General features: G+C 39.5%; 1 long non-coding RNA gene across 1 annotated transcript; it reads right to left on the reverse strand.

The window, feature by feature from the left end:
• Positions 1-3,894: 3,894 nt before the first annotated feature.
• On the reverse strand, positions 3,895-27,506 carry LOC110358563 (uncharacterized). Its single transcript, XR_002413108.2, has 3 exons — positions 27,251-27,506; positions 6,212-6,339; positions 3,895-5,836 (listed from the first exon to the last, which is right to left on the reverse strand). It is a non-coding gene; the product is annotated as an uncharacterized LOC110358563 (long non-coding RNA).
• Positions 27,507-27,625: the final 119 nt, after the last annotated feature.

Below are 27,625 nucleotides of genomic sequence, written 5' to 3' on the forward strand. Positions count from 1 at the left end.
GAATCAGGCTTAAAGTGAGAAACATGCACCAAGATTTATTTGAATTTAAACTGCATTGCTTCTTTTCCTTCTCAAACCTGGCAAAGCTGAGGGCATATAGGAACAGTGTTTCACAGAAAAACAGTTTCATAGAAAATTCTCTCACCTTCCCAAATTTATGAACAACGCTGAGGAATCCTTAATGGCTAGATCTTATTTATCCCATGGAGAAATAAACTCAGCAATTCTGGTCTCATATATGTTACATATTTTTCCTCAGCCTCCACACACACCTACTTTAATCAGATCCTTTCTCCTCTGTTTGACAGAACATTTTTGTTACCTCTAAGATATGCAGCTAATTCACACTCTGTGCCCCCCTCCCCTCTTAAAAGCAGTATTAGTTCTTTGCATGAAGGAAACGATTAAATCAAACTGTCTATCCTAACAAGCAAATAGAGTAGGAGAAGCTCTTTGCTTTCAAACTAATTTGCACTAGGCAAAGTCAATCATTCCTTTTCCTGATGTCTTAATTAAAAGTTTGAATCCCTTTGATTTCACATTAGAAAAATTAGGAATATGGCAGTGGGATGTGAACATGTTTATTTTATATAGGCACACATGATTTAGAAAGTTCATTTTACATGCAGTATCAGTGTTAGTATCATATGTTCTTGCTAATACAATTTCAGCCTTTTGCTCAAACACTCAACCATACTCAAATATAGTGTTAGATAGAAGATCCAAAATCCCCTGCCCAAACACATTGGTTTAGGCTATGATCTCGATCTGGTGTTCAATTTTGTAGCTACAAACAGGCTGTTTATACCTCAAACATTTAACAAATACATACATTACGGTACTGAGCTGCACATACTGTCTGCCATTAAAGGGAAGTCTTCTCAAAATGAGCCAGAAGAAAAATTTTGTAAGTTGCTTACTATCTTTCTACAGAGGGTAATGCTGCTTATCTGCATCATGCTGTCCATTATAACATTATTTAAAATATAAATTGTTTCCTGCTACAAGGTTTTCTGAATGTTTTTCATCTCATTACCAAATATTTCATCCCGAGCTAGAGACATATTTAGATACTGGCCCTGAGTGAAAAGTCTTTTTATTCTTCTGCAGGATTACATCTATTAGACTCTGTTAATCTAAACCTGAACCTGTAATTACAGTTCTGCAGAGTAGGGAGCAGATTGTTCTGCCCCAGCAAAATCCTGCTCAACCTTTAGAACACACTAACATACACCAATTTATAGACACATCAAAAAATGTTACGTGGGATCACCAGACAATTAGATCATGGCATGAAATAAATGTAGGAGAGTTAAAAAGGTATTTGAAAGTGGTTTTTGCCTACAAGCAAAGTATGTAAATAAGTCATCTCAAATGAAAGTGGGGAGCAGAAAGAAAAAAAATCTATAAATGTAAAGATATATATATAAACCAGAACACTAGAAGAACCAGATGACTTGTAGTGAAAACCTCTTCAATTGTAACCTTCTCCTGGTTTCTCCAGTCACTGCAATTAGCAGGGTAAAAACCATGCTTAATGCATACATCTGCTGCTGGGCACACAACACTTCTCTAGGCAGATTTTGAACTATGAGATAAGGCATGCAGCTGCACCACTTCTAACAGCTTTTGGCAAGTTTAAGGTATTCCCTTCTACAAGACATGCTGATGACCACTCTGCCTTCTTTTAGGTAGAAGCTAGTGCTAAGACCAGGGAGGCCTCCTTTATGATTTTGCTAAGGGTAGTGTGCTGGTTTGATCAAAAGTGAGCAATTTTCCTCATGCAGCCAGATATTCTTCTTTTTGGGAGCTAGCACCATTGTTGTTTGGATTTAGTTTGAGAATAAGAAGATAACACCCCAGGACAGAATTAATGTTTTTCTTCAAGTAACTTTTTAGTGTTTTTGAGCTGGAATGGAGAGAATGTAAGAACTTGCTGTTCTCTTAGCTGTAGTCTGGGAGCCAAGGTATTTCTGAGTGCTCTGCCCACAGGTGTGAGGCAGCTGGGAACGGGGGGCACAGATGGGGCAGATCTTGACTGACATCCAGACTGATCAATGATAATCTACGCCATTAGTATTATGCTTCATATTTAAGGAAGTCAGGTTTTCTAGCTAGGGAGATGGAGACCTGTTTCAGTTCTGCTCTGTTTCAATTGAGTTCAGTTTGGGAGTTCTTTTAGTTGGGCCTTTTGCCATCCTGCCATTTTGCAGAGGCCTCTGGGCCTTTCTGCCTTTTCTCTCTTCTCTCCCCAGGATCGGCTGTTGGGCACCAGGGTGCTGCTTCCTGCCACTGGTTGATCAGCACACACAGAGTTCATGAGGAATTACTTTGAGTATCTTTTATTTTATATTCTATTCTCCATTTTATTTATATTAGTGGTATTAGTGGTATATTAGTATTATTTTGTTACATTATTAAACTGAGTTTACCTCAATCCACGAGTTACTCCCTTCCCTTTTGATTCTCTCCCCTATTTGAGGGGAGTGAGTGGGGCCACATGAACAAGTGGCTCTTGTGACTTTGATTGCTAGCTTGGGTTAAACTGCAACAGGCATTCAGTATTTACCAGGCAAATATCCATTTCCAGAATTTGCTCATTAATGCCATTTCATGTCTGAGTTCAAAGACTAAAAGCTACTCAAAACTTATTAGAAGCTCTCCATAAACTGATACACAACTGAATGCTACTCAGGGGCTTATATAGATGTATGCTATTAAAAAAATAAATAATAGACTTAAATGAAGATTAGGAGAGATACAAATGCAATTCTTTCAGCAACAAAGTGCTGAAAATGTACCTATTCAAGCAACTAAGTAATGCTAATGCCTTGAAAGTATATTAGCAGACACCTCAATCATTGACTTTACTCTTACTGAAAGTTCATTACGTCAGAAGAATCATTCTGTCTTTGTCAAGTCAGAAGTTTCTGAATAAAATAGCATCTAAATTAAGCGCTGCATAAGAAATGTCATTGATAGTTTATAAATAAAAAATTACATGGAAAACATCTGTGTTGATTCTTATGCTGAGAGTTGGGGAGAGAAAGAAACTCCAGTAGGAATCAAAAAGAGGTTTAAACAGCATTGTATGTCTTCAGTGATTTCAGTTACACTCTAAGAAAACCTAAAGCACTTGGAAGCCTTCCAGTATCACTGTCAGAAATACTCTGAAGATGATTTAATGATGCTGCTGTGGCAATCAAGGTCTACTGAAAGCAGTTCTTCCTGTTTGTGCAGATTGAGGGGAAAAAAAAATACAGTTTAGGCCTATGTCCAAACTTTCATCTGGTAAACATAAAGTTTAACAGTATTTCAAGACAGAATGAAATGACTGGCACTAATGTTCTCATTACCACTTAAAAGAATGAACCATGTCTGCAATTGCTAACCTAAAGATACATAAATCCTTTCAGTTTCAGGTCAGTCTGACAAAGATGAGGGTGACTTGCAAAACACCTAATCAGAGTGACTGACCTTGCAGCTTTAGACAGTTTGAAGCCTCCACAGTTAGTTGAATTTCGCTTTAACACGTATCTTGACACTGTTAGATAAAGTGTCCTTTAGCTGAATGTTGTTCATTATAAGCTAAAATGAATATGTAGCCAACATGCAAATGTGCAACCAATTGCCTCTTTAGGGTGTGAATGTAGTGATAAGATTTTGTATATAATGGCTGTTACTTTTCTTTCTAGAGTGCTGGCTTTATTCCAGCATCCAGGCTTGTGCAACTCTGTAATAAACAATATCTAATCTCTGTGTGCTCCAATTTGGCTTTCTTGCACACTGGGTGACAGAACCCTGTTCTTGGGACAACACTAATTTCCATGTGTGTTTTTAAAACGATTACCCATAGACTCTTGACTGATTGATTTTTTTTGATACATCGGTTTAGAAGTCTTAAACTTCATGTGTAATTCTGGCAAGAAGTTGAGAACTTTTGTCAATCTCATGCTTTCTGATGGTATTTTGGATTTTCTGATCCCAGCAAGAATCAAGCTTGGCATTCTGTAGGTGTAAGTGAAAATAAAGTAATTGTTTCTGGCACAGAAGGCATAGGACCACAAATCTCAAAAATAAATTTATTCAGGATCTGTTTTGCAAATTTGAGCAAGAGGTCAAGATCTTCACCTGGTTACTCAGTTTCAACTCCACTTTTGCAAGATTCTGCAATAAAATTTTAATTTCTCCAGAAAAGACTGTTTTCTTAACTGGTTCATGATTATCAAAGAAAAAGGTGTATAAACCCACCAAGAAATGTTGCTCAGCCCCCTCAGCTTTTTGTTTGATACAGAGAAGTGTGGCTCAATAGTTATATCTTATGATGAGAGTTTCATATAGATGCTTTTAAACTACCAAATCAAAACAAGCAGTCAGCAAAATACAGCATTCAGAAAATGGAAGGGTTTTCTAATTTGCCAGTTAACAGGAAAACTGAATGGTGAGGCCATTTTCAGCTTCTCTAGCAATATTTGCAACTATTTAAAGTAAAAAGGAGCGGCAGATGAAGCATGCATAGGAGAGGTTATGAAAGTACACCTGTATTAAAGTGCTTCATCCAGTTAAGCACATAAATTGGTGCTGCAGTCTCATCTGCAAAAGTTAGTTTGTTTAATATCAGGAGATCAAAGGACTGTTATTGTGAAGCAACTCTCCCCACCTTCCGCAAAACATTATGATTCTCCCTGCAAAATTAGGTAGTCTTGACCAATTTCTAAGCTGTAATTTCAGCTCAGGAATGTGCTTGCTGTCTCCTCTCTCACACTCTCCTAGTCTCAGCTATTCAGGCTTCTGAAAAGCAACTGCAATTAATGAACCCAGGCAGATATAAAGTGAAAACAAAACACTGCACCCATTTCTTCTTAGTTCTAGAATGCAGCATACACTAAGATCCACTGTCTCGAACATCTGCCCTACGTAGTTTTTTCAGAAGCTACTTAATACCACCCATCATCCAAAACCACAGACAAATCCTCCAAAAAATTGTCCTGCTTGACCTCCTTGAATCAGCTCTTCTTGTATTATCTACCACCTCTTGCAAAATTATCTGGCGTAAGATCTTGCTGTGACCACTTAGCATTTTCTCCTTATCGTATTTTTTATAAACTTCCTCTCTTAGTCTCAAAAATGAATTAATAAAGCTGTTAACAAGTTCCATTCCTAATCTGTTAAATTCTTCCCTCCTTCCTTCTAAGGCACTTGGATACAGGCAGAAACTGTAGTCTGTCACGAGCTTAAGATTTACACATACTCCCAGAGATAGGTTACTTTTTTTCCCTTCCAGTTATTGAAAGCTGCATTCAAATCTTATATTTCCAGCATCAGTTTTAATTCAGATTGACAATAACAATCTTTCCTGAGTTCTTTGACCTTTCCCTCCAGGAATTTATCCTAGTTATCCCTTAGGGAAAACAAAGGACAGGCCATTACAGAGCTGGGACAAAGTGCTCTGTTAGAGCTCAATGCCTGAATCAGCAGTATGCCAGCTTAACGAGCTGACACAAATTATTGTGCCTTTCTGGAAACAAGTGGCCTTCTTGTCTCAGGAGACCAATGTGAAGTGACATATTGAGGCAGTACTGGCATTTCCATCATCACCGTTGCCAGGGCTTGAGCTTAAGGACAAGGATACTGCTGATCTAAACAGGATGCAGCATTGGTAGGTAAAACCATGAGAAAACTGCCAAGTCATAGCAGTGAGACATCACTTTGACTGTCTGTGGGCCACAGGTTAAAGTGACTGAAGGAAGCTTTAAAAGAAATCACCGTTTTCCATAAGCCGTTATATGGGGCTCAGTGCCTTCTCCATACACAGGGCCAGCAGCAAGAATAAATCCTGGGAATGAAAGACCAGGAAACAAAAGTGCAGAAACAGTAATTTTCCCCATTTTCACCCCTGCTTGGCTTCATCCCACTCCCTCCACCACCTACTTCTGCACACATGTTCATCCAAATAGAGCTGTGGTAACAGAGAGACCTTAGACATTTCTGGGTTAATAACCCCATCCCACCAGAGTCCTTGGTCATTTCAATCCAGTGTCAGTGTCTGCTAAATACTGCTAACCTGCAAGACACTGAGCATCTAGTACAACATCCTATGGGTATCCCATTGAGCACAAGCTGTTGCATTATCAGACCTAATACATAAAAGAAGTTCACTTCAGTGTGAGAGCAATAGGAAATATCAATGAGCTGCAGGTATTCAGATTACCTTAAGGATCATGTGGGCCAGAGTTGTTCTCCTTGTGCCAAAAATCTCTCTTTAAAGTAAAGAAGCTTTGCATACAAATACGAAAATGTCAGTTTGATCCACTTTGGCTTCATGCCAGCGTGCCTCCACTAGTAGGACAGAACACAGAAGAAAAGAAAAGGAAGGGAGGATCAAAAATTCAGCTTTTTTTTTTTTTTTTTTTTTTTTTTTTTTTTTTTTTACATCAACTCCCAAACGGTTTTAAGGTTTTACCTTTTTTCCTCTACCCCCATTCTCCCACCTTACTTCACACAGAGAAACACATAACACCAGAACCCAGAGGTTCTGCCACACAGCTCACTGGGCACAGACAGAAGCTGTTCGGTGTCATAGCATAACAAAAAAATCCCTACAGCCCACCAAACACCAGTCAGCTAAGGTGATTAGAGTAGAGAAGCAATCTTGCTGCAAAAAAATAGACATTAATACTAGCTTTGAGTAATGTCTCTGTGGTCTCCAACAAGCACAGTCCCCACTGTGCAACACTTAGACCCTGGTGGTGTCTTCAGGTTCTTGCCTTCCCCATTTTTGGTGAGATGTGAGCATGGAGGCTGCTGATCTCCTGAGCAATGGGACAACTGAACAATTTTTATTCATCAGTTCCCTCTTCGGCCATTTCAGCTCTCAACAGATGCTGTCAGGAGATAAGAAGGCAATTTGAAAAGCGAGCTGCAGCCTGTCCTGAGTAAACACAGGAAAATAACAGTACATTTTAGGAGTCCAGTCTGAATTAAACTCACAGCAAAAATGTATTTCATTGCAGACTACTGAAAATGGCCACTATCCTGGTGTACTCCTGTCCTCCAAGGATACAGTGCTGAGAAGTATGTCTGCATGGCTTTAGTTCTGTAGCCAGTGGGAAATTAGTCTTTTTCTATTTGACAAATAGCAGAATCATTCTGTGCTATCCTGCTTGGTCCCTGCTGCCTCCTACGTGGTGCTGCCCCAGCACTTCTCTCAAAATGCGAGACAATAATTCTTAATTTAAAATGATGTTTGTCTCAGTCCGTTAAGCATGGTTGATACTGTACTGTGAGCATCCACAGACTGGGGAAAGAGAATTGTCTGTTTTGTCTGGCATATATCAAGAAATTCAAAGTATGCTAAACAGAATACCTGTTGAAACAAGGGAAGCCAGAGCTGTACGTGATTTCAGTTCAGATTTTCCTCACACCTGTGACCATATAAAGCTGCAATTTAGCTGTGTCCCACTGTACCAAGAAAGGATTTACTGACACAGAACAAGAGAATATTCAATATCCACACATTACCTGGTTTTAAATAACCCAGCTGGGGTATTAGAACCAGCCCATCTCTGTTAGCATGGCACTCCACGCAGGTCAGTGTACTCTGCTCAGCAGGAACGGCACAGCGCTGGACTACCACAGCTATGCTGCTGGTGCTGCAACCAGCACAGAGAGCTCTGCTTGGCCCCTCATGTTGACACATCAAGGTACCTGACGTGCTTCAGCCACAGAGTTTGATGCAGAATGGAATTAACCAGGCATAACTGAAGCTAACGTGGTAATACTGGTCCAGGACTGACATCACAGGAGAAAGCGAGGACAGCTAAGATTTGATAACACCAGTCAGGAAGTGTTTTCATAAAAAAAAAAAAAAAAAAGCTTTATGGGAATTCACTGACTTGCACACGCTTTTTTCATGAGTAAGGCTGAGTTTCAATGTTTTCAAAATTTGCATCTTGAAAGCATTTCAAAGTCACCTAAACAGTCTGTCTTGACATTTTAAAAAATGAAGAATTCTTATTCTTTGGTTTAGAGTGATTGCTTTGAAATTGAAGCAGTTAAAGTTTAAATAAAATATTTGGCTTCAGCTGATACTTTGCCTTAGAATTTTTATTCCAAAACTTTAAAAAAGTCTCAGTTTGATACAGGAATATCTGACACATCTCAAATATCTCAAATCTCTGGCTTTCTTATCCCATAATATCCAACCCAGTTCTGCTTGTCAGCAAAGAAATCAGATGCAGAAACTTTGCTGAATCACTGTGCTCTGTGAAAGGATCCATGCTCTCACACTCACACAGGAGGTAAACTGCAGCAAAGGTGAGAAAAGCTCCAAAACAACAGTTCCTCTGGTTCAATAGAGACAACTTAAAAGTTGAGTGTTGAAGTGTCAAAATGATTGAAAAGTAGTGGCTAGGTGAAGAACTGCAAGGAAAGCAAGGCAGAAATATATATTGGGGGGGTGGGTGAGTGTTGAAATCAGAGAGAATCACTTGAAGGAAGTTTAAGCTCTGTGTCATTGCTCAGGGTAAGAGCTGTTCCAGTCTGTGCACTGTTTAAGAAAGGAAGACCTTACACCACAAGGTCATGCTTGACATGCTGCAGGATTACAACATCTTCATTTAACTTATTTCCTTGTCTGAATGATATTCAAGAAGGAACGTCTCACAAGAGTGAGTCCATAAATCCAAATATTATGGTTAGCAATTTCCTTCAGCCTTCAGTAAATTTAGTGCTGGGTAAAAAGGTGCCAAATTAATCGTCCTGAGAAACGAAGCCCTTCATTTATCCCAGAGGAAGACGCACCAGAGATGGTATAATTGCAGACTTCGTACATTGCTTTGGTGGTCCTGATAGAGGATATCTAGGGCTAAAGAAGGAATTAAAGACCAAGGCCTCTATCTCTCTGCATCTGTCAACAAATGTCTAGTAAGCCTGCTTTTCATTCTCATGGAGATTTTTCTCCACTAGAAATTGAACAGAATTATTTTAGCTAATCCCCCAAAGACCCATCAGACAAGAATGAGCTGAATTAACTACTAGTCAATGCAGATGCAAACTGGTAAGGGAAGGATCTCTAGTACATCACTGGAATTCAGACTTTGAGATTCACAGAACTGCACGGGAGGTAGTGGGGAATAGGTGGTCCTGCTCTGGCTCCTAACTATAGAGTTGCTGCCTTCAATCCACCAATAGATTGTGAAGAACCTGAGATGTGCTCCAGCAAACTGCAGATCATCAGATACGTTGCATTCAATGAATGGAAATCCTACCTTTATGTTGCTCTGTTTTCTGTGTCCTGAAGGGAACTATCACTGACATTCATACTCCCCAGTACTGAAGAAATTATATTAGATGTCGTTTTTATTTTGAGGTGGAAACATTTGGGCATGATGTCAGATGTAGGAAGCAGCATATGCAGTGAGATCAGCAAAGCTCTCACAAACCGTGTGGTGAACCCAGGGTCACTACTGGGCACAGACAGAAAAGGCTTGCATGTGACCCCTCTGCTCTTGAAAGACATACAATAATTTATTGAGTGGACACTGTCCGTAACCTTTAGACTGCTTTCTTCTGGTTTTCCCTCCTCAGTTTGAGCCAGTCTCTTTCAGATTGCAGGTGTTTAAATATGTAAATGTTCCACAATGAAAAGTTCTTAGTCATAAAGATACAGTTCCTCTTTCATTTGCATTTATGCATACGCACCTTTCAACTTGTTCACTTCCACATGTAACCTGAGTGTCACGGTTGACACAGACAAACGACATAGACCAAGTTCTTAAGCACAAACAGCAGTCTCCATCTATTGCCACAAACAGCTTTTTATATAGTCTTTACCAGCTCAGGTGTCTTTTTGCTATTGTTTACAAGTTGCAGTAGTAACATCTCATTGGCTAATTTTGTTGTCATCAATGTTACTCTTTTACTCCCTTCTCTCTCACGGTTACACCTTAATATCTCCGGATACTCCTTTACTCCCATCTTTCTCATGGGTAGACCTTAATATCTTCAAGGCTAATCTCTGTTCCCATGCCCTCCATCAGGGAATCCACGGAACCACTGTAGTCCCCCACCCCTGAGCATTCATATGTGGCTGAAATTGCTGGAGAGACTGGTTTTTACTTGGCCTAATACAAATGTCTCCCTGCAATGGCTTCTAGATACTTCGTATTCTGAGAAGCCTACCCTGGAAACACACACTAAAAACAGGCTCTTTCTGTCCAAAGAAATTCTGCATTAATCTTGCTGTGCATTAGTTCCTCAGATAAGCAGAGGAGCACTATCTCACTTTTACAGATAGGCTTTTATGGGAATAAATAACCCGTTATTTAAAAACTATTTTGATTCTGTAGTGATCAGAGAATCCTAAATGTACATAGCCTAAACCAAATCAATGCAAACATACATTTAATTTCCTATCTATTTCTTGCCTTCTCACTTCTTCACAAAACTTTATTCTAGATTTATGGTATAACATTGACATACAAATCCATCACAGCATGCCACTGGGGTCCAAGTACCTAAAAGAAGTAGGAGTTTGGGCAGTAAATATCTTGCTAATACAGCTTTGATTAAAGTGTTCACTTTCTCTCTCCCCTACAAGCAGGTAATGACAGGCACTGGCTGTAATGCAGACAGCACTTTGTGGAGAACAGGAGCAAACAAAACAGCTTTTAGGCCCCTGATTCCTTCATCACTTGCACATGATTTCTATTTTGTTTTTTTAGGAGTCTCTAAAAAGAAAACAAGCAGTGTATGGAAACTAGGTTTAATCTTACCTGAGAGTTGACTTCTCAAGCCCATCAATCAGCACAGCTCTATATGGACAGAGGGTCTCGCAACAATGTTTCAGCTGTGACTGGGCATCCTGAACTCGTAACAAGGTTTAATGAAAACACATGCCCTTCTCCTCTGAAAAGACTTTCTGATTCTGCTTTTCAATCAGAAACTTCATATGCAAGCCATCATTGGAGTAGAATTTGTCCCCCTTATTGGTTCACCTTGTAGGACAAAAGAGGATCTTACAGCAGAGCCAGTAGTAGAACCACTGAGGTCACCCAGTGACCAAAGTTAATACGTTACTCCATATATATCTGATCTCATCATAAACATTTTATGCCTGTGTTGCACCTGAGCTTCAGATCACACATTATGCAGTGGACTTAAGTCTTTGATTGTTTGCTGTACGTGGGAGTTTTCCCTTCCCAGCCCAGTACCACCATCAAGAAGGATTGACACTTTATCTAGAGATCATACTGCAATTCTGTGAAGCTTTCATCTTCCGGGTTTTTTTGGCACAATGAGCTTAATCCTCATGCTAGATCACAGAATCTGTCTTTTCTGTTGGAGTAAAACAATGTGAGAATGCAAAAAGATTCTGTCATTGACTGACTATGTATGCATTGGGGAATCACAAGCAGTCATTAAGATGCCAAAACAGGGAAAATGTATCATGATACGATTAATACCAGTTTGTCTTGATTTTTTTTACATAGGATTTGAAAATCTTATTGCTTATTCCCTGTTAGGGATACCACCAGAGAATACTTTATTTTCCTGTATGGATTTTCTATTGCTTCTTTGATTCTGTTAGATTTTTTTTCTTTTAAGCCATGTCAGCTATGGTCAGTGTTTTGATAAGAGATCTTGGGGGGCGGTGACAGGGTCAGGAGACAGCTAGGTAAAATGAATGACTGATCTCAGCATCTTTTCTCTCCTCCTTAGTCCTGAAGCAACACCCAAGAGCATTATTCAGCCAAAAACTTTACTAAGATCTTATGTTGTTAAAGACCTTGTAGAATCATAGGATAGTTTGGGTTGGAAGGGACCTTCAAAGCTCATCTAGTTCAACCCCCAGCAATGAGCAGGGACATCTTCAACTAGATCAGGTTGCTCAGAGCCCCATCCAGCCTGGCCTTGGATGTTTCCAGGGATGGGGCATCTACCACCTCACTGGGCAACCTGGGCCAGTGTTTCAACACTTGATTGTAAAAAAAAATTCTTTGTCATGTCTAGGCTGAATCTCCTCTCTTTTAGTTTAAAACCACTACCTCTTGTCATGTCATAACAGGCCCTTCTAAAAAGCCCGTCTCCACCCTTCTTATAGGCTCTTTTTAAGTACTGAAAGGCCACAATTAGGTCTCCTTGGAGCCTTCTCTTCTCAAGTGTGCCTTATGACCCACCTCAATATCTCGAACATTTGCGATTATCCACCCAGAGCTGTTATAACCATCTGGCCTAACAATTCTGTGCAGTATCTTTTCAGGATGTTTTAATCCAAGTTTGTACTTGAAACTTGTGTATATACTATTATAAATTGGCTGTACTGTCTAATTGCTCTATTTCAGTGGCTAGAGAAGTGATCTCTCTGGTGCTGTTGCAGGAAAAGTACTGTATTTATAATATTTAGCTAACTTTACCTCCCTTCCAAACTATGAACTCAAGTGCCTCGCTACCTGTGGTGCATTTTTCCCTTCATATTACTCCTTTGATTAGGGAGCCGTTATTCTGCAGACAACTGGATTTGGACCTGAGATACAGCAAATAATGATTTATCTGTAGCCACAAAGATAGTGAGCTTGAATCAATATTTTTAGTTCCCAGCAAAGCACCTCAACAATTCTTCAATGATTCAGTAACAGTCAACTGAGGATTGTATAACAATGCTGAGAGATAGAGCACTTGCATTCTGTTTTCAACTGCAGAGAACTTGGAGATCTCTGCTGCATTTACTTCTGCGTGAAACAACCCAGCATGTCATCTGTTCTGAAGAGTAGTTCTTTCCAAAATTGTTTGGGATGCCTAGTGTTTGCAAATGTGACTGCAATTAACTGTTTACTCTTGGGATTGGGCAGAAACAAGTAATAGTATTGTAAATTCAGTCAGAGAAGCTCAGACTAAGGAAGGACAGAAATTTATTATACTGTATTGCTTACAATGGACTTTGCGTCCACATTTCAGAGAAGAACAAGCAGCAAACTTCCTACTAAAAGGCCCTAACTCTGGTCACTCATTATAGAGATAAGAGAGCAGGCAGTGTAAATTCTTTCTTCTCCCTTGGATTGTAGATATCACTAAGGTGGAAGCGAGGGAAAGAAAAATTTGGCAGGGAAATAACTTGCATTGGAAGTAACTGCATTTCAGTGTCCCAGTGCAACTGGCTCTGAACTGACAATTTTTGAGAACTGTCTTGCATGACTATACAATAGATTTGATAGTCCAGGAGCATTGTACTGTCCCTTTGCCATGCTGCCTTTAAGTCCCTTGTCTTGAATATGCCTCTCTCTCCATCAAAATGAAACAGAAATGAAATCCACACATTGATCCTAAACAGATGTACCTGATGTCTTTTAGATATAGTATACCACTTCTGAATGAAGGCAATAATGTAGTGAATATATCATCAGTTCTTCTTCCCCAGACAAAATATAGAGCCAAGCTAGAAAGATACAAAAGGAAGAGCAGACAGAGCAAAGTGGAACAAACAAGCAAAACAGAGTGCTATCCGATAGTCTCCATAATTCTGAAAGCAAGTATCTAGTGCAGGCTTTTGGCACAAGCTGGATACCTGCTAAGAGTGGGCATGTTTAATTATTCATGCATTTGGTTATAAATAATGCACTGCCTGCATACATCTAATTTAAATAGACCCATAAAGCTCAGTGGATTAGTCACTCCATGCTGCCTAAAAGTAACAGATCATCTAGCCAAAGTCTCTTGGCTATTGCATGCTCACAGCAAGGCTCTTCCAGAGGATAATACTTTAAAGAAATTTTCTCTGATGTTTTTGTTGATACAGTGATCATATTTTGTATGTAAGAGATAAGGAGACTCAAATAAGAGTGTTGCACTGTACTAGGACACTGTTTGGAATTGTACCTGCATAATTTTCCCTTATGACCAACCCGTAATGACAGCACTGTTCTCACTAACTAGGAGACTGCATGTCCCATACTGCAGACACAGTAAAGACTTGATAACCCTTTCAAGGAAGGAAATTGTACCTCAGGACAATTGTTCTTAGGTATTATTTAAACAACAAAAATAAAGCATGCACTCAAATCTTAAATACCATGCTCCAATAAAAACCAGACTATATCCCTTGCTTCTCTGTATTTGAATTTTGTATCCACCTCCTGAATCTTTGCTGTGACCAGCAGACATAATGGGATAGTACTGGCCCAACAACCATCCTGTCCTCAAGGTCAGTCTTAATGTAGGCTAGAATCAAGGGAAGCTATGTTGATTCTCATTTTCCGGTATACCACAAGGAATCCAAGGAGGATTTGTACTTCTGAGATAACAAAGACTTTGTAGGCTGACTGCCAGTTTTACCAGCCTCTCTAGGTTTTAAAATTCAGAATGACAAAAAAAGCCCTGTCTTACATGAGATCCTTTTGTGAAATCCTGAGAAGTGCTGTCTCTCCGAGGTTATAAATGCCCAGTTCTGGGATGGACAATCATGATTTTCAGAAATGCACACTGCCCCCTGCCCTCTCCCCGAATCCGCAACCCCAGTTCTAACATGATAATGCTCAACTACAACACAATTTCACAGAGCACCCAAAAAGCAGGACATTTTCACCCCTACTTTTAAAAGGGTGCAGCAAGAGCATATCTACTCAGTTAGTGAAGCACACCTTGATAATCATAGATCTGGCTCTTGGTTTCTAAATAAGGAATGTTGAAGGTCTCACCTGGTGTTTTCCCTATCCAACAGAAGAGGAATATTTTGATTAAATCAAAGGTCTGGTTGTTTCACTGAAATCAGATATATTTAGACAAAAATCCCCAGTATTTCCTTCCTTCCAGAAGCAATTTTTTTCATTAAAAAAAGGCGGCTTTTTTTTTTTTTACAATTATTCTTTCACCCAATGCCCAATGATTTCAGTTCAGAATAGGACACAAAACGTCACTGAAGTCTTGTCTTGTTAACATTACTGCCATGGTGATTTCACAGCAGCTTAAATATTCTTCTCTTAATCCATAAGGATAAGTCCGATTTAGTGTTAAAAATCTTTTTATATTTAACATTCAAGCATTCCATGTTTATAAGATTAGAAATTAGATTTGTTCAGCTGCCACAAAGAGAGAAAATAGCATCCCAGTCTGCATTAGGGGAAGGTGATCCCTCTCTGCTTGACGCTGGTGAGGCGTCATCTGGAGTCTCTAGTTCTTGGTATCCCAGCACAAGACACGGACTTCCTGGGGCAAGTCCAGCAGAGGGCCACTAAGATGGTGAAGAGACTGGAGCACCTAATACAAGGAAAGGCTGAGAGAGATGGAACAACTCAGCCTGAAGAAGAGAAGGTTGGTGGGAAGGTGAATCTCATCAACATGTATAAATGCCCAATGCGGGGGGGCTTAAGAAAGATGGAGCCAGACTTGTCTCAGTGGTGTCACGTGAGAGAATAAGAGGCAATGGGCACTAACTGAAGCACAGGAAATTCCATGTGAACACAGAAGATATTTTTTTTTTTCTGCCAACATGGTCAAGCACTGAAACAGATATCCCAGAGAGGCTGTGAAGTCTTCATCCTTGGAGGTATTAATAACCTGACTGCACACAGTCCTGGGTAACCTGCTCCAGCTGCCTCTGTTTGAGTGGGAGAGATGGGACTAGATAGTCTCAACAGGTTTGTTCCAACCTCAACTATTCTTTGAAAAGAGAGAATTGTTAATACCCAAGTTGAATAAAGCTGGTCTTTGGTCATCAAAGATATGCCTATCTAACACTGTATTTTGCATTTAGAAGTTTAAAGGAAAACTTCAGCTTTCAATTTAAAAAAACTAAACCCAAACCAAACCAAAAAACAATACCCCCCCCACAAAAAAAAAAAAGAAAAAGAAAAAAGAAAACCAACACACAACAAAAAAGCACATAAAACCAAAAAGAAAAAAACAAAACCATAAAACCAAAACCCAACCATTTCACAAAACAATTATTTGTGAAGTTAACCTATAAAATGAAAGTTAAGGAAAACCAATAGCCAGATGGCTTATTTTCTGTTCTCCACACCGTTGTAGTTAATGCCTCATGTGGGTTCCCAAGGCTGTTTCTGGGGACAGGCAGAAGACTTCCTTGTCAGAAAGACCCCAAACAGATTTGTAACTAGAAGGACAGAATCAGTCAACTCTCCACCATCAGTATCAACTGAATAGGCTTCTCTCCCCCGCAGCTTGACTTTTAGTCATGATTTCAGCTACATCACAGGCCACACAACCTGCTTCAAGAGGCCTGTAGACCTATTCCCAACAAAAAGTTCAGCTTTAGTCTTTGAAACAACTTCTCCATTTGCCAAGAATCAGCATTGCCCCTCCCTACTCTCATAGCAAATTAGAGACATGGAACAGTCAGTGTACGTACAACCACTGTGTTCATTAGCACTGAATACTACGCATTCACAGCAACCTGATACTTGGAGACATAGTGGCATCAAGAACATCAAGGATCAATTTTTCCCTGAAGAAGAAGAATGAGGTAAACCTTATCAGCAGACAGTGGATTAGCTTCTTATTGAACCACCATTAGCTATGTGTGCTCCTTTTGTTACAGTCCTGAGAATTCTCAGCTGGACTTTATCTGACTGGTCACACAGCACACCATGGATCAGTGTTTAGAAGATGGAGGGGAGAAAATCTTGTTTTGCATGTCTCTCCGAAGGCTAATACCAGCCTTAGAAGGCAACACTGGCTAGAAAGTGGAATTATGCTGCAGAATTCTATTAAAGACATTTCTGTCCTCCAAAAAAGCCCAAGCAACACACCCTAAAAATAAACCCATACGGCTTAATGGAGGTGGGGGGAAGGGGAAATCTGCACAGGCTTTAGGAGTGACAATATCCTACCCTCAACATGAGAAGTAAGAAAAAAACAAAACCAAACAAAACAAAACCCTGAAAAACAACCCTCCAACCTGCTCCCCAAACAACAACAAAAACCAAACAAAAACCCCAAAGAAACTAAAAAAAACCCACAAAGCCACCATGAATAACAAATGTCAAAGGTGTGACAGTAGAAGGGAGTATCAAAAATAAGGGGTTAAGTGAATGACATTGTCAGTGAACCCTTCCTACTCCAACAATGTACATAAGTACATTTAAACTTACTCAGGTTGCGCCAGGGGACATTTAGATTGAATAGGAAAAACTTTTTCACTGAAAGGGCTGTCAGGCACTGGAACAGGCTGCTCAGGGAAGTGGTTGAGTCACCATTCCTGGCGGCATTTAAAAGACACGTAAATGAGGCTCTCAGGGACATGGTGTAGTGGTGGACTTGGAAGTGCGGGGTTAATGGTTGGACTCAATGATCTTAAACATATTTTCCAACCAAAATAGTTCTATGATTCATTAATTAGTAATTGTAGAATAGCACAACACACCATAGCCAATGCACCAAAGGAAATTACTCAAATGGAAAACCATGTGGCAAAGGAATAATTAGACAGTACAGCCTCATCTCTGTTGTGGCAAGGGTTTGAAGAAGAATATTGTGGCAATTATTGTTTGCTTCATGGGTGGACACATGATGTTTCAAAACAGAACCAGCAAGTAACCAAAGAAAAGCTCTTATAATTACGTGCTGTCTCACTTGTCATCTAATTATTTCTTTTTTTTAACAGCTTTTGGATGTAGAGTTCTTCTCAACTTCCCCTTCCATGTTCTCACAGACAAAACCTAAACCACTCAGGATGCTAACATAAGCTACAGTTTGCCACTTTTTGCTTCCCAGAAATCCAAATATACAGATTCCTGGCTTTGATTTATTATTAAACTTCATTTCATATGTTTTTCAGCTCCCATCTGCTAATAGGAATTTCAACATTTGTACATGACCACTCAATTCACTTCATTTAAAATAAGAATTAATCACATAGAATTCAGAATTAAACATTGCAGTTGATAGTTATGGATTCCTTCCAGACACAATAATCAACAAGATCTCTAAAGATTTATATTGATTCTGCAAAGCTTTTAGGTCTGTCTAGGATAGCATGTCTGCCCTGCAAGATGTGTGCTTTTTGCAAGCAAGCAGACAGCACCACCCACCCTAGCCCAGTGATTTCAGTGTGACATTTGTCTGGGAATGAAACATAAGCACCAAAAAAGGATATTAGAGTTTATCCACATGTTAGACTGGAGTATTAATCAGTTAACTCACTCTCATTCATGTGTTCTGAGATACACTGTTTTCTCTTCTTGATGAAGTCATGCAGACTCTTAATCTAGTTGAGAACTAGGAGGCATCAGGAGGGAAAGTCATGCACAGTTTGGAAGATATTTCCAAGAAGAGATATACCACATGCACTGCACACGTGTAACATCCAGTCCGCAGGAGAGCAGGTGGCGCAGTGAGAAAAGAGCTGACAGTGAGTTTGAGTGGGAAGGAAAAGAAAAACTTACCCGAGGCAAGATCATCACACCATCCTGCTGAAAACACTGTTTAGTCTCCAAAGCATTCCTCTCTGTATCCTAAGGGCAGCCTGTTCACAGATGACACCATTTTGGGAAATCTACTTTATGAGATGAAATTCTCCTCCAGGGCTAGTATGTGGGGAACTTGGAAGAAAAGATTTCCTGCTGGACTCCTTCCACAGCACTCCTAGACTCTGTTATTTTTATACATCACTATTTGGTTTTGCCTCTCACCATCATATTTAACAATAACACATATGCCTGGACACAGGGATTCTGTCACAGAGGGATATCAAAACTAACCCAAATGAAGGATAAGCTCAAAAATGCTTTATTTCATGATGAAACTGAAACCAAATGACAGAAACCAATGAGAAACAGGGGTAATCCAAAGTGAAACAACACTCCAATAACATTTAACGCACTACAAGTTTGGCATACCAGTCAGGGATATTATTACTACAGAACAATTCATGAGAATGATGATCTGAAGCACCCATGGACTCATTCCCAAAGGGAAACTCCTTCAAGGAGACCCAGAATATAGGATCACTCACCTGTGGAGGAGGGGGACTTGGGGAGACTCACTCAAGGATACACCCCAAAGAAATAATCACTCACTGGGCCAGGAAGGAAGGCAGTGAGGACACTCAATCCCAGGAAATTTTCTTGGGTGGCATCCCAATTCCAAGAGGACAGTTTTTAATCATAGTCCCACTGCTCTGAGAAAAAACACTCAAAGGGTGTCTCCAGTGGGGGCCCTGGTACCTGTGTTGGATATAAGCTGTGGTCATATATGCACATGGTCCAGAGCTTCTCCAAGCTGAAGTGCCTTGTTGTCTGAGGTGCCTCGCTGTCTGTTGATCTTGGGGTCCCACCTCTCCTACTTCTCCATCCAAGAGGCAAATGTGCCCCAGGGTTTACATGGAGGTTGGCACCCAACTGAAGCACGTACATGATGGCAGCCATGATGGGGCACAGGAGGTGTGAAGGACATGAAAAAGCCAGTAGTTCCTGCATTGAAAGCCCCGAACCTTATGGGGCAGGTGCACCTGCACAGATTCCCAGATCAACAAGTTCCTATGGATCCAATTTATGTAGATTAATAACATTTCATCATCTCAACACCTTAAAGCTCACTTTATTTTAGCTTCTTCACTCTAAAAACAAAACAAAACAAAATAATCCTACCCTGTTAATCTCATCACTTGTTAGCATACACAATCTATGTTCTCATTTCCCCAGAGGATTTCAGCAGACTGTGGTGAACTCAGCCAGCTTCCAGAGTGTTAAATGTTCCTCTTACAAAATGATCTTCTGTTAGTTTCAGTTTTTCATATATGTCTGAGTTCCTGCAAACCAGGGAATATCATCTTGATCAACAAGACACTTGTGGGTGACCATTAGGTATTGGAAGCAATTGTCTCCAGAAGCAGTAACAGGTGTTCTAGCTACCACTTCCACCCATCATCAATGTCACCTCCCTCCACCCTCAAAACCCAACCTAACACAAACAATTCCCCACCTTCAAAAGAAATCTTGCTAAGAGAAGATAACTGATCTTTGCCTCCATTTTCTTTTGCCTCAAGTTTTCTCCCCTTTATATAAATGGAGTTAGTTTACCCTATTCTTTGCCTAGACTGCAAACATTCATAATACAGAATAAGATTCTCAATTGCCTGAAGCAATTTTATTTTCCACTAGCTACCCACTAAATAGCAGTTAGGAGATATTCCAGCAAATGGAGTGCTCCGTGGCCTAGGGGGACAACATGCCACATTCTCCTTCACAGTCACTGCTTTAGTGCCCCTGCAGATTATCTAAATTATCCATAATACAGCCTTCTTCATTATAGCTATATGAATGGAGCAGGACTACATGAAATTTTAACAATTCTAACATGCATCACTAACCCCATCATCAGCTCAATATATTAATTAATATTTGGAATATTCAGAAGCAAAGTTTGCTAAATTTGTTGATCCACTATAATCCTATTTTTTAGAAAAGTAATATCCATGTTTCCAAAAACAAATCAACATAGAATTAAGGATTCTTTTATTGTATGAGACCTCTTCAGCAAAACATTATATACAAAACCCAATCTAAAATGTTTTCAAATATGACAACTTGTATCTTTCCAGCATTAAAGCAAAAGTCAATCTTTTGTGATTAAATTGTCTTTTCCTAGGGCACATCTATTTGATAGAGATGGAGTGTGAAGCTAGTAGAAATTTATGTGAAGCACGAAACTCCAAAAGGCTGTTTTCTTCAATTCATAAAAATACCCAGGTATACATCTGGATAAAGCCTGCACAGGAGCAATAGACTTCATCTGAAATGCAAGGGGACCAAGCTGCTAGTACTTTAAACAAAGACTGTGAGTGAACTTTGAAACTGATGAGCAAGAAAAAGCCAAATGAGCGCAGAAGAACATGGAGCTTGGAAGAGTGTTTCTTAGCATGCAAATATGGAAATTATTTACCTCGTGTAAATGAAAAGTCAGAGAATGAAAATCAAATCAGAAACAGAAAGCAATTTCCACTAGCTAGAATTAGTGGGCAACAACAAAAATACAACTTCCTTAGACCTATGAATCAGATACCAGCACAAGTTCTGTAGAGGGAAGTCTTGTCTTTCAAATTATTTGAAGTATTTAAAGAAATCAGCAAGAACAGGAAAATCAGTTGATATAATCAAAGGGGTTTGTTTGTTTGTTGTTGGGTTTTTGTGTGTTTTGTTTTGGTTTGGTTTGTTTGGTTTTTTTTTGTTTTTTTGTTTTTTTTTTTTTTTTTTTTTTTTTTTTGTTTACAGACTCCCTTTGAAGAAAACTAACCAGCAGTGGTGGAAGTGGGGAGGTCTGGGAATGAGTAATTGGCTAAAAGGTGGAAAGCATAGGAGGTGGAGTATAGATAGTTGGTCAGTACTTGAGTACTTGCAGTGGAGTAAAGTAATTAGTGGAATCTATTTTGTTTGTGCTGTTCATTTTATTAATTCATAACCTTGCCAAAGGCATGAGTGATAAGGCAAGGAAGTGCACCAGTGATACCAAGTACATTCAAAGGAGTAAGGATGAGAATGGATTGTGAAGCCTGAAGGACCTTACAAAACTGTTCAATAAAATGACAGACAAAACACAATAGAAATAAGCATGATGCACATAAGGAAGAAGAATCCTAGCTTTATACATGAAACGGTGGCTCTAGGCTGGTGATTGCCAGAGCAAGAATTGGAGGTCACAATATTAATAGTTGGTTCCACAGAGTAACAATCCAGGAATCAACAGCAGTGAGAAAACTAAGGAAACATTTGAAATTAGGAAAAGAACGAAGAACAGAACAGGTTACTATGCCACTGTTTAAAGTGACAGTTCACTCTACTGAACATATATATATATATATGAAGTGTGTGCATTGCAAAACCACTTGGCTTAAAAATTGTCCATTTTTAGAAAACCAAAAAACATTCAGAAGAGAGCAATAGGGATAGCCAAAAGTGTGGAGTGATTTCCATATGAAGAACAACAGGTAGGCAAAACATTTCAGCCTGTGGCAGGGATTTAGGTGGGATATGACAGTTGTGCAAAATCATGAGTGACATGGAAAGGCTGGATAGGGATAGATGGTCTTTTCAAGGAAGTCCAGTAAACAAAACTAGAGAGAACCATGTTCAAAATAACCAGGAAGGCACAGGGTATCATAACCCTGGAATACCTTACTGAAGCAATTTGTGAATGCAAAGAAGTTTACATGGGTTCAAGGAAAGAAGTGACAAACAATAAGGGGTGAGATCCAGACAGATAAACTGCAACAGAACTGGGAAATCCGAACTGCAAAAAGCAGGAGGTTTGCAGAGCATGCATATGTGTGTGTTAAGCCTGATTCATGCCTGCCCCATTTCTACTCTTCCTTAAGTATTTGTATATGGGCACTGTTAATTTTTACTGTTTTAGTGTTTAACTGTTTCACTTCAGAAATCAGCTTTTAAACACTCTGACCCCAACATAAATCCCTCCTCTGCCTCTGCCTTATACTACTTCCCCAGGGGAAGTTAGAGCCTAATTTCCTACCCCATGCACTTCAATATCTGTGCTTTCAATCCAGACTTCTGCTGAAACTGAAAAAATTTCCATACTTTGGTGCCATTTTCTTTAAAACGAACACCAGCCCTACTTTAAGTATAACTCTTTAAGTTGCAAATATGTGCTCTCAACAGGGCCTTTTTTCCTCCTTCCTCCTCCTGCCTCGAAGTATCAGGAGTTCTGCTCTCCAACATTATAATTCCATTGAGGTGAGTAGTTAAAATAGTATAAAGTTAATGAAATGGAAAAGAGAGCTTAGCCCATACTATAAATGAATTACTTCATCCACCACAGTGAATTTATAATGCCACCCTGCAGCTTAATAGTGAAGAGGAGAATGACTACACAGTTTATAAAGACGGAATTAGAGGAAGCAGAACAGTTGCCTAAGCTGAAATTTGGCTGCAAACACTACAAATAAAGACCTGTGGCTCTTGTGAAAACAGCAATAATGTTCTTCTCCTGTTCAACACATTGACACTACCAGGGTAGCTTAGTTAATAATGTTGGATCACATTTTTTATACATACCTTTTTTAAAAATAAATATATATAAAATATTTGTATTTATGAATTACATATAGATATAAAAAAACCACTTATTTTTTAAGCTTTTCCCATTACCTAAAAACTAATGATTAAAGTGCAAGAGGAGGACAGAAAAGTAAAAAGAAAGACTTCCAGAGGCAGAAAGGGTGATGCAACCTTCAAAAATTTGCTAAGGCTTAGGATTTGTCTAGTCAGACACTACTACCTCCATTTAATTAGATTTTAATTTTCTTTTTACATCCTTTTCCTCTACAGATTCTGAGAAGTAATTGTTTTGAAGGAACAGTCCCAAGTCAAAATTAAGCAGCTTATGGAAGTTTCTCTTGTTCCTGGTTAAACATTCCTGCTATGCAGCTGCCTAAGCTGCTTGCAGTAACAAAATCCACCTGAAATAATGGAATTGTGCTTGTGAGCCCAGACTTGGCCTGGCTAAGGGGAACTTCTCAAATGGTTCTCAATGTCAGAGATTTACAGAAAGTCTTCCCAAATTATCAAGCAGAGGCAGACTGTGCTGGTTTTGGCTGGGATAGAGTTAATTTTCTTCTTAGTAGCTAATATGGGGCTATGTTTTTGATTTGTGCTGGAAACAGTGTTGATAACACAGGGATGTTTTAGTTATTGCTGAGTTGTGCTTGCACAGTGTCAAGGTCTTTTCTGCTTCCCACACCGCCCCACCAGCAAGTGGCTGGGAATGCACTAAAAACTGGGAGGAGACACAGCTGGGGCAGCTGACCCCAACTGACTAAAGGGATATTGCATACCATATGACATCATGTTCAGTACATAGAGCTGGGGAAAGAAGAAGGAAGGTGGCAACATTCAGAGTTATGGTGTTTGTCTTCCCAGGTCAGCATTATGCGTGATGGAGCCTGGCTGTCCTGGAGGTGGCTGAACACCTGCCTACCCATGGGAAGTGGTGAATTAATCCCTTGTTTTGCTTTGCTTGTGTGTGTGGCTTTTGCTTTACATATCAAACTTTCTTTATCTCAGCCCACGAATTTTCACAACTTCACCCTTCTGATTCTCTCCTCCACCCCACCAGGGCTGGGGAGTGGGAGAAATCGAGCACGCAGCTGCATGGTACTTAGTTGCTGGCTGGGGTTAAACCATGGCATAGAGAAACAAAGTAAAAGCTCAGTCTCTTCCCTCCAGTGTGCCTTTCATCAAAACAGTATCAAGTTTTTACATGTTTCATAAACAGCGCATAACATAAGCAGTTTGTCTTCTGCTTACGCAGTAGTAGGCAATTAGGTTCACAAACAAATGTGGTCTTTACGTCCCATATACAAAATGCTTGTCCTCTGTAAAGATGACTTCAAAATAGACAGTTTTTACTTTCAAGTAAAGTTTGGAGATCTTAGCACACCAGAAATAAAGATACTTAAAATAATAAATTAAAAAGGTGGATATTTTTGAGAGCTTTGTGGCTTTGTTATAAATTATTTGCAAGAGCAAGAGGAATACAGAGGACTCAAAAATTCCAGAAACTCAGTCTTATGCTTTGGGTTTTCATCTCCTTTAGCTTAGAGCTGACAAAGAGTAGTAGGAAAAAAAGTGTAAGACTAAAATGACATGTAAGGGGCTGGTCAATAATAACTGTAAAAAAACCCCACAACAATCCAAAACAAAAACACAGCAAAACAATACCTCAGTAACACTTGTGATGTCTCACATAGTCCTTTTGTGATTCCTGTGCATCAGTCTGCACAAGAGCTGGAGCAGCAGGCTGCTATGGGTACCCCCTTTCTATGAAGTGGAAAGGGCTGCTCGGATAGAAAACGTACAACGTATCTCATGCCCTGTAATTGTGGACTTCACAAGACATATCTTATAGTCCATTCCATAATATATACATTAAATATGCCACAGAAAGCTACTTTAAAAGCACCTACCTATTAGCAGAAATGCAAGAAAACACATTCTGTGCACCCATGCAGACAGAATACTTTCTTATTGAGGGGGGAACAAAATCTTTGTTCAATGGAGAAAAAAATTAGAAGACAGCATTGCGCAAATGAAACTCAGAAGAGTTATTTCTACAGCCCTGGTGCACACCCTACTGTGATGCTTACCAGGCTTCAGCAAGAATCTCCATCCTCTGGATATCTCATGCCGTTAAACTGCAAGAAGTAACCAGATTCCAATGGTATCTCAACAGCTCTGCACTTCTAATCATGCTTTTGGGGATTCAGATATTCTCACTTTTGCTCTTTCCTGAAAACTAGGGCTCTAGAGTCTGACAGCACGTGCAAATAACAGTGCTATGCTTTCAGAGCCTTTTCAGGAGCAACTGCACACTCCCCTCAATTCTGGATTTTGGTACTTAGCTTCTAATCAAATACAAATTATACAACAGATAAAGTGAGACTTGGAGGATATTCCAAATGAGTCTCCTAAATAAATCTTGCTTCACACATGAGCACCACACACTATGTAATCAGAGCTATGAAAACAAACAGCCAAACATAACTGCCTTTCAGCATCTTTATCTATTTTTGTCAATTCTTTCATTCGTTTAGGTCCTTCCTCATTTTCCTGTGCAAGCCTCATTATTTCTCTTAAATACCTATTATTGAAGTTCCCTTTCCATAAAGTTTCAGCCTCACTTATTGACCTTTTCTTCCTCACCCAGCACAAGCCAGTCAATATTTTTGCTCGGCTGCAGCCCACCTAAAGTCCTGATTGTTCTCCATAGGCTGCAGCTAACTTGCTAGTGCAGGACAGAAAAGCAAACTTCGCGTTTCAAGCTAGCACCAAACAATGTAGCAGGGAGAAATGTCCAGACAGAACCCAGGATACAGTGTCATTTGTAAATCAAATCAACATTCACAACCACAAGTGGAGTTTGCAGACTGATATATAGCCATATAGCGTTTCAGCCTAATTTCTTAACCACCCATCCGAGATGTACAAACTGACCTTTAAACAATTCCAAAAGCAGGACAGGATAAATCCCCTATCTGTCACATTAAAAACACTGTCCAAAGAAAACCATTTACAACACATAAGAGGCTATTTCCTTGGTATTTGAAAATCAGAGATCATCACATATTCCTCACTACTTAATACTTTCTTCTGAACTGTACTTAGAAGTGGATAGTTGTAAGCACAAACACTGATTAATTAAAAACTATCAAAAACTATTACTGCCCATGCTGGACTTTCCTAGGACCGCAGCAGAGTTGGGGGAAGAGTCTGTCAGGATGCCAAGAATAGCTGCCAGGAAAGCCACAACCATACCACATAAGATCTTTCCACCAGATTCCTTCTTGGCCAAGTTTCTATTCAATTTAAGCTGTATCTTCACCTTCCTGTGGAATCACAGACTTTTGCTGTTGACTTAGAAACAGCTTCTGCTCAGAAGACCTTGCAACACCCCTACTCACTGGATATTTTATTTATTTATTTATTCTTAAATTATTCTCTGTTGGGATAGATAGCGACAGTAAGATGAAAAATTACAGTCTTTGGTAGAGAACTGTGGTCTTGGATTAACACTTACATAAATTTATATAATTTAAGCTATTAATAGATACATGTAAAAAAATCCAGCATCTGAGCTGGAGATGTTCACAGCCATAATTCTGTTTGTTTTTCTAAAAAGGGCTAATAATCGGTGGCTGCAGGTTGTATTTGTACCTTGCATACCTGACGACAAATTCTTTGCCTCAGCCCTCTTAGATTCAAATGCACTCACTCTCTTATCACAGATTTAAATTTCTTCACACAAGAAATATTCCTTTATTTTAGAGCTGGTCAGTGATTACTGAAACCATAAACTTTATTAGAGCTTCTAGGTATTACTGCAATACAAGCCTATAACAAGACCATTCAGACTCCTGTTAGACTAGCAGCACATAAGTCTTTTCAAAGGAAAAAAATGGGCATTTTTAGCTAATGTCTAATCATTTCACATACAATGCAACCACCAGGTATGTCCTATATTAAAGGTAATCATAATGTGTTTATTGAGGAATGTCCTACAATTTATAACACCTGATTGGATAATAATCCAGTTGGGGAACATTTTATGAATCAGTTTTCTGATTGAAACTATACTTTGCCTGAGCAATTACCAGGCAAACATGAGAGGCAACAGGCAGCTCTCAGAAAAAAATCACTCTGAATTACCCATAGCATGCATCCTCTAAACTGGATTGCTACTCAGTCATACTAAGTGGGCAAAAGAAGGTAATGAAGGAACAACTCACAGTTTTAGGCTCCAGGACAGGCTCTCATAGGCTTTCTTCATCCACATCCCAAAAAAAGGGGAGGAAAAAAAGACCCTTGAAAAGACTTCAGCAATATTCCTCTTTCCTGTTTCAAACTGAAAAGTTTATTTAACTGAACAGCAGAGAATTTTGGTGGAAAATCTGTTTCTTCTTTGTGTTAAAAGCTGATTAGGTAATAAGCTACACAGGTGCCCATCTCTGCTGCTGAGGCACCACCTGGCCCCTTTGCTGTTCCTCAGAGACCCTGGCAAAACCTGCTTGCCCACCAAGTGAAAACCATTGCACTTTTAACCTCTGTATGGTTGACCACAGTGTCATACTGCTCAACCAGGCTGAGCTGGACTTAGGTTTCAA

This window comes from Columba livia, chromosome 5 (genome assembly GCF_036013475.1).
Source record: "Columba livia isolate bColLiv1 breed racing homer chromosome 5, bColLiv1.pat.W.v2, whole genome shotgun sequence".
NCBI lineage: Eukaryota > Metazoa > Chordata > Aves > Columbiformes > Columbidae > Columba > Columba livia.